Raw genomic sequence first — 8,783 nt, forward strand, 5'->3', positions numbered from 1 at the left:
GGGCTTCTCACTGCGGTGGCTTCTCTTGTTGCGGAGCACGGGCTCTAGGCGCACGGGCTTCAGTAGTTGTGGCTTGCGGGCTCTAGAGCACAGGCTCAGTAGTTGTGGCACACGGGCTTAGTTGCTCCGCAGTATGTGGGATCTTCCCGGACAAGGAATCGAACCCGTGTCCCCTGCATTGGCAGGTGGATTCTTAACCACTGTGCCACCAGGGAAGTCCCCTTAAGATATTCTTGATGACAAAGTGCATCCATCCAAAAGTGAGAAAATTGACCCCTGAAGGAAGAGTATCACATCTCTCTGTTTTTTTGTTGCCATATTTTCTTCATTGGCAAAGAAAAACCTTACTTCTCCTGTAACATAGAGCAGAGTGTCTAAGAAAATGAAATTGATTCAGTTGAGCCAATTGGGACTATGTGTCCCACATTCTGCTTAGTGCTGTGGAGAAGAAAAAAGATAAAAGGCACATGTACTATCCACAAATAGGCTTCAAACTTCTTGGGGAGACATGACCCACACTTAGGAAGCAGTTGATTTATGAGGCCAGGTTGGATAGAATTGTTGGGGTAAGCGTGTGGCATAGACCTTGAATGCTAGAAGAGATGAGGATTGGGAGAACCCCATCGGTTTGGAGATCTCAGGATACAATGGTTCATACACTACGTATTACGGATGGCTGTGTTGCAGGCAGGCAGAGAGGTATGGAAGGGAGAGAGTAGAAGGGAGAGTGTGGACGGTAGGAAGGTATGGGAGCAACAAGAAACAAGACCTTGAAGTATAACTGCATAGAATTGCATATCCATATGATAGCCACTAGCCATATGTGCTTACAGAGCGCTTAAAATATGGCTAGCTCAAACTGAGATATCCTGTCACTATAAAATACATACGAGATTTTGAAGTCTTAATATGAAACAAAGGTAAACCACAAGGACCTACTCTATAGCACAGGGAACTATACTCAATATCTTCTAATAACCTATAATGGAAAAGAGTCTGAAAAAGAATATATATATATGTATATGTATATGTATAACTTAATTACTTTGCTGACCACTTGAAACTAACACAACATTGTAAATTAACTATACCTCAATTTAAAAATATGAAAAAAGTAAAATATCTCATTAATAATTTTGAAAATACTAACCACATGTTGAAATGATAACATTTTGGATATATTAAATTATATTATGAACATCAATTTTCCTGTTTCTTATTTTAAAAAGTGGCTACTAGAAAGTTAAAAATTCCATGTGTGGCTTGCATTAAATTTTTATCAGACAGCACTGGGAGAGAGAAAGATGTCAGAGAAGAGACAGCCTAGCTGAAGAAATGGGTCTGTGTATACCACAGGACCCGACTTCTCAAGGGGGACATTTTTATGTTAAAAAAAAAAAAAAGCTTCTGGGAAAGTAATTGCTCATTCAGTACTAAAGGCAAGCAAAAGTTCAGTAATATTTCTAAATGAACCGTTACTATATGGGTTTCATACAAACTCTAGCAGTTTCATATATATATATATATATATACATATACATATATGGACAGATATGGCTAAGACAACCTTAGTGTATCAGAATCTGTGGCCCCTTGGACTGACTCTGAGGTCCTCTTGGTGTCTGCAACTGTAACTTTGGAGCTGCATCTGGGTGGCAATGATGGCACAGTTGGCAAGAGAAAACTGGCTATGCTGGGTAGAGCCTTGAGTATCAGGCGTAGGAGCTGGGACTTTATTTCCTAGGCAGTGAGAAATCTTAAATATCCTACACTCTTCCACCCTTTCCTGTGCTTGTCTAACTGCTGTAGCCTTTTGAGGGGCTCTTGTCTTCCTGCTGACTTTCACTGTTCCTGCAGCTTGGGTATTGTTGGAAGCATCCTTGGTGTCCAAAGGAAGACATCGAAGGGGATTCTAAAAGGCTGGGCTGAACCTTTCTGGGTGTCCTCAAACCTCTTTTAGAATCACTGGGGGGTATCTGGTCAAGTCTGCATGCTTGGGTGACAGCTAAAGAACTGCTATGATCTTGTAGCCAGAGACCCTGCTGCCCTCTTGTCTTCTAAGTCTCTTGAAATCCTTTTCCAGCTTGTGCTAAATGCCTGACTTCCATTTGCAATGTCCAGTCCCGTCCTGAAAGATTTGAAGCATCCAACTTACCTGTCAGGTAGAAGATAACCATAACCCCTTGTCTAAAACCTGCGTGTTTGAGGCCATTGCCTGGAAAGCAGGCCTGTGTGGGGCAGTCCTTGTGTTACTGCTGGGTGTCATCTGAGGTTGGTGATAATTATAGTCAATAAGGCCCATACCAGAGGGGTTAAAAGGAGACATTATAAACTTGGGTGACCTTGCTACTGTTTGGGAAACAAAGATTTATTTTCCAGATTCCTCAAGCCTTTCTCGGGAGATTTTGTCCTGTAAGTCTCGTTGACAGATTTATCCTGGACTCCTGTCATCTATGGCTGTTTTCTCACTAAGCAGGTGGAAGACAAAAGCCTGGGAAGGTAACTGCCAGCTGAGAGGTCATTTGTGAATTGACGCCATGAAGTGGGCATAAATTATATGGATTCCGCAAGGCCTTAGCTATTGCTTCTGCCTTGTCCTAGATTTTTTCTTTGTGGTGGTTTTGCCATTGGTGTTAGTATTATTGTCTGCAGAGGTAATTAGAGATTTAGGCCTTGCCCATACAGAGACAGAGACCATCACAATTCCTCTCACAGGAGGGAGGGTTCAGTTACACCCAGTAAAACAAGCCAGGGGAAATTCCATGATCCCGGGCTTTCCAACAGCATTTCCAGGAACACTTGAAAACTGGTGGACTTGCCCACGGCTCCTGGTCACCCCACCATCACCACCATCCACGGCCAAGGGGAAGATTCCTGTTTGACTTCGGTTCAGCCCGAGGGTTTTTGTAGGAAGGGAGTGAAAGGATAAAGACAATGAGAGGCAAAAATGGTAGGAAAATCATAGAACTTTAGTCCTAGAGAGACTTTTAAAGCTATCAGGTTCAGTGTTTTTTTCAGCCTTTCTTTGGACGTGGAATCCTTTGTTCAAACAGAATTGTTATAGTTAACATTTGTTGAGCTCCTACTAGAAACTGAGGAGTGAACTAAATGTTTCACACATATGACCTCATTCAGTCTTCACAAAATCTCCAATGGTAGGTAGTGTGATTGTCTTTATTTTCCAAGCAAAGTAACCAAGGCACAGATGTTCAAGAACACACGTGAGGTCACAGAGTTAGGAAGAGGCGCAGTTGGGATGGGACCCTGGCAACTGGCGTCAGAGCTGGTGGAACCCAAACTGGACATGGTGGGGATGTCCTACATGTCACCTCTGTGCCCTAGGGGGGGAATAAAATGAACAGAAAATAAGGGAACTTCTCTGGCTGGAACTGGGGTGAGGTGCAGCCCAGACCTGACCCTACACCTCTCACCCCCTCACCCAAGGGCCCTTAAGGGGAGCCAGCCTCCTGATCTTGTGAAGTTCCCTCATGTTCTTGGCTGATGAAGCTGAGACGCTGTGTTTGAAGGTGCTGGGCCTTGCCCCAGGGTCACATAGCCCATTGATACCAGAGTCCAGCCATCTTGATTGCCAGGCCACTGTCAACCCCAAACCCCCAAACAGCAACACCAAGACACCTGACTTCACCTGAAATCCTGTTGTACAATTTTCTCAGAGCTAAGAAGTGACAGAGTAGGCCAAGCCCAAAGAATAACTAGAATGTTCTACGGAAACACACAGTTTTGATACAACTGGGAAATGGCACCAACCCTTCCACGTCCCTGCCAACAGCTGATGCCACAGTTGTTTAGGCCAAAGCCTGATTTCCCAAAATGATGCCCACCAAATGCCCGAGGATTTATTCTTAGAATTTCTCACATGGTTTTGGTTGTTACCAAGACAGCGTCCTTCAGGGTCTAAGCTAACGTCCTCCCTGCCCTGCTGACACTTTGGAGTCTGGTTTCTTTTGCTTTGCTGTGCTAAGAGCCCTTCTAGAAGAGCGATTCCACACTTTTTTAAAGGGGAATTCACTGCCCCTGTCTTCCTCCTTTTAGTGGACTTCCTGCTTCTCAAAGAAAGGAACTTGACATTTTTAATTCAAACTCCCCCAAGGGACTTAAATCTGCCCTGAGGTTAAAAAGGTGCAGGCAGTCCTACTGAAATTCAGTCTTAGTTACTTATTCCACTGCCCACTATGGGTGCCCAAAGGCTTCATGCCTGAGCAAATCTTCCTTGGTCTGGGGAGGGAGTGAAAGTGTCCCTTTGGATACAGAGGATGGAGGCAACATCTGGAAAGTTACCTGGTTGTGGGGGGGATGGTTGATTCTCTCTCTCTCTCTTTTTTTTTTTTTTGATGTTTATAGGGGCTCCATTCAGAATTGCCAAAATTTGGAAGCAAAGAACATGTCCCTCAGTGGGTGAATGGATAATTAACCTGTGGTATATCCAAACATGGAAATTTACTCAGCACTAAAAAGAAATGAGCTATCAAGTCATGAAAAGACATGAAGAAACCTAAAATGTGTATTACTAAGTAAAAGAAGCCAATCCAGAAAGGCCACATACTATATGATTCCAACTGTGTGATATTCTGGAAAAGGTAAAACTATGGAGATGGTAAAAAGATCAGTGGTTGACAAGGGTTGGGGGTAGGGAGGAGTGGCTAGGTGGAGCACAGCAGTTTTTTAGGTCAGTGAAACTACTCTGTATGATATTATAATGGTGGATACATAGAATGTACAACGACAAGAGTGAATCCTAATGTAAACAACAGAGTTTGGGCAATGATGATGGGTCCATGTAGGGTCATCAACTGTTGGTTGATTCTCTTTTGTAGCCCCATGCTCTGTTCCCAGATATGGATGCTGTCTTCTCTAAGGCTGGATCCGAGGATCCAGAAGGAAAGGCTAAATGGTTTTATATCTTTGAAAGGAAGAATTACTTTTTTTTTCAAAACTTTCAAAACTTCTTCCTTGCAACCAGGGCTGGTTTCAGGGGCAGGTGACTTGGGCAATTGTATAAGGCACTGAGCTCAGAAGGGATCCTCCCTTGAGTTAATACTCTGCATTCACCATCTTGAATTCTTAATAATTTTTTAACATGGAGTCTGGCATTTTCATTTTGCACCAAGCCCTGTAAATCATGTTGCCTGTCTCATCTACAGCCCAGTTTGGGATATGTGTGTTTGTGGTGAGCGTAGGGTAGAAAAGTTATATTTGTAGGGAGTTATGACCCATTCTGGTTTGCAGCCTATTTTTTTTTTTTTTTATAAAAACTTGTTCTAGCATAAGAATATGTGTTTAATTCTGAGTAAAAGAATCTGTACTATATGAGAAGCGTGTGGTTACACTGAATTCAGTATCTCACCTTTGTGAGTTAAAAGACTAGTCATTTCTCAATGCCTTGTGCTATTTTTGGCTTATAGATCCCGAGACTCCAAAGTATGACCTTTTCTAACCAGTGCTTGCCTTGCTGGCAGTCAAGTTACCATGGGTCAGGGCCCAGATGCTTCATCTGTTGTTTTCCATGTGGGTACAGAATGAGACTTCCTAATGAAGTAAGGAGTTTCAGTCTTGTTTATCATCCTTCTACTTGATAATAATTAAAATAAATCATCAAATTACTTCTAGAAATTTCAGGTCATTACATTCAAAAGATCCAGTGTTATTTTTCAAGGTAAATGTTGAAAAATGCCAACATCGTAACAAATTAGTTTACCCATTTAATCCTCAGTAAAGTCATAATAAAATATATATTGAGTATTTGAAAGAAGACATTAGAAAGTAAATATTTCATAATACAATTATAATTATTAGCAAGATTATCAACATCAGGTTTAAGATACTACAATGAAGAAAAATAACAACAAAATAAGGGAAGAACATAAGTAGTTAAGTTATAAGAAAGGATAATGTAATTCTTAATCTCATTTGTCAAGGAATGTCAAAAACCAGAAGTCTACTTTATTCTGTAATTTAGAGTGAGGCAGGGGCCAATTAAGCCCTGTCATCTGGTTCTGTAGCTCTACTGTTGTTTGTAAATATATATGGAGCATTAGGCATGGCTGGGTAGTTTGGACCTGTCTTATGCTCTCTGCCTTCTCAGAGAAGCAGATCGGAATGCTGACCCTCATTTTGAAAGACTGAGTGATGTGTTTGGGGGTCTTTATGCTTTCTTCAGATGTCAAAAACTCAAGGAACTACCAGGGGCCACATGGGCAACCAAAATGTGTGTGTGCCTGGGTGGGAACTGGGATGAATTGGAGACCCATGTCCAGTCTCAAGTGGCCAGCCCTATGCAATTGACCAGAGGGAATAATGTTGTCAGAAGTTCTGATTTTTCACAAAGTGTAGGTCATCTTCACTGAGAGATTTGGAATGTTGCCTTGTGAATAAAAAATTAAAAAATTCCACTGTCCAAAAAACAAACAAGCATCTACGGCTACATGTTGTCATGGGTTACCCATCTTCAGCCAGTATCCTGTGCTCTTGTGTGGCCCGGGGCGTGGGTAAGAGTAGAGGGCAAGGAAGACATCTTAGGGACCTTGTTTCCAGACTCAATTTATTTTCATCAGCTAGAGTAAACAGATTCCTTTTTCATTAGGTTATGGGGCAACCCTTTTCTTGTTCGAATTTCACATGGTTCCTTATTCGTGGACTCCATTTGCCTAATTACAAAATAGGAGTGAAAACCTCCTGATCTTTACTTCACATTGAAGACTAGAAAATAAAGGAGTAGGTACTCCTTTAAAGGAGTATTTCTGACTGAGCAGTGTGCAAAGAACAGGACCACATGGAGAAGAGGGGAAAAACATAACTGTCTGGCTATTATTTGACTTAATCAACATAAAAGCTCTGCATACCATTCTGACATATGTTATGGAACTGAGCATATTTTAATGGGGAAATGACCTAAATGACCCCATCATTCTTCACTTTCAACCTTGAAATTTTATGAAATCAAATAATTGACTTCTTAGGATTTATGAACTATTTTCCTTATTGGTGAGCTCTTAGTCTAAGCTAAGTATTTTTGATCAAGTTAGTGAATAAAGCCATTATCATTTATTTGTGTATAGAATTATAATCATTCCTGTGTACAATTTATAACTGTGGATGTTAAATTTTATGGAATCAAATAACTAGAATATTAGAATAATCTGTGTCTCCCACTAGCAACTTTCTTAGATTACCCATCTTAATTTCTGAAAGCGAGCCAAAGTTGGTTTATTTTGATGGAAATGTGTGTGTGTGTGTGTGTGCACATTGTGTAGGTTGTGCATGCATATGTGCTCATGGTGTGGTGTGTGTGTGTGTGTGTGTGTGTGTGTGTGTGTGTGTCTTCCCAGAGAGCAGCTTTTGATATTTACAGACTCAATGCTGTGGCCAAAGTTCATTACAGGACACCCACCTTCAGGGATGCATATAGTTCTTGTGATTATCCCTAAATTTCTGTCTTCCTCCTTGCTCGCTGTTTTGGTTTCATGCCTAGCTCATTTTCCCTCTCACCAGCTTAGTGACTTGTCTCCTAGGACTCTCTTCAAAGCCAAGTGAAAATCTGCTAATGACTGACTTCTTTCTCTCTAGTTTTACTCTTCCAAATTTTCCTTCTGAACCATCAGAGGCCATCTTCCCATCATATTTCTTTTTCTTCCTTCCCCTGAATGCTTCCTACTTAGCCCTATACTTCAGATCCTTTCTTCATTTCTTACAGTTTAGTTTACTCTTCTGTCTTTCAACCCCACCTTGTTACCTAATTTCTTGAATGCTTAGATCTTTTTCCTGTTTCCAACCCATTTTTCTTCCCCATTCAGACAAATGCTTTTTTTCTTTGCGGCATCATCTCTCCTGAGAATTGAACTCACAATTTCCCCCTCATCCCTCTCCGCCCCCATTTTGTCTCTTTCCTCTTTTCTCCTCTTCTTTCTTTGAGCCTTCTTATATTCTCAGCTATTTTCAAAAAGCATTTAAGGCAGCTTGCAAAGATGTTTGCAATAGAGTGAATTAAAGAAAGAAATTTAAGAGCGAGACATGAAGAGAGTTGGGATAGAAAAGGTGATGTGAATGAGAAGTGAGGTTAGTACACAACCTCAGCTGTAGTCGAATTCCCTGGGGACTCCTTGCTTTTTCCTCTTGCTTGTCTTCGTGATCTTTCTCCCTGGAAGCATGTCAGAGAAGACTTCCCGGAGCTCAAGGGTCAAAAGACACCGTGATCACTTAGTCAACAGTTTGTTGGTACCATAGCTAAAAGCTGGGGTGACAACAACTGGCCTTTGGAGAGTGTCCAAATACCAGCCATTTTATTACTGACACCAGAACTTACTGACAACTGCTTTTCAAAGGGAAAATGCCAGTCATGAAAGAGTTGGGTGTCACACCCCCATCTGCATCTAGACCTCATCACATGGTCACCCAAGAATGGATCGTGGGTCATCCCCAGTTGCTATCAAGTCGCCTCTGCTGGACTGCACTTGTCATTCCCTTTCTAGTTTTGCAAAAGCCCCGTGAGAAGTTTCCAGAGCTCCCTTCCACCATTCCCTTCAGGTCCTGGGCTGGAGGCCATTTCTGTCTCTGGAGTTTTTTGAGGCTTGGGACCATGGCAGTTTCTTGATGGCTGGTTCTACTATTGATCTTGATTTCCTTAAATATTTCTTCTTCTTTCTTCTGGAAATTTATGCCTGTTTCTGGCATCTGCCCTGTTCTCTCTGAACACTCAGGCAGAGAATTCATTTAATTATTTTTTTTGCCTCTTCTGGCAGTAAATTTCCCTTGCCATTTCCCTGACC

The sequence above is a fragment of the Balaenoptera acutorostrata genome, chromosome 12 (genome assembly GCF_949987535.1).
Source record: "Balaenoptera acutorostrata chromosome 12, mBalAcu1.1, whole genome shotgun sequence".
Taxonomy (NCBI): Eukaryota; Metazoa; Chordata; class Mammalia; order Artiodactyla; family Balaenopteridae; genus Balaenoptera; species Balaenoptera acutorostrata.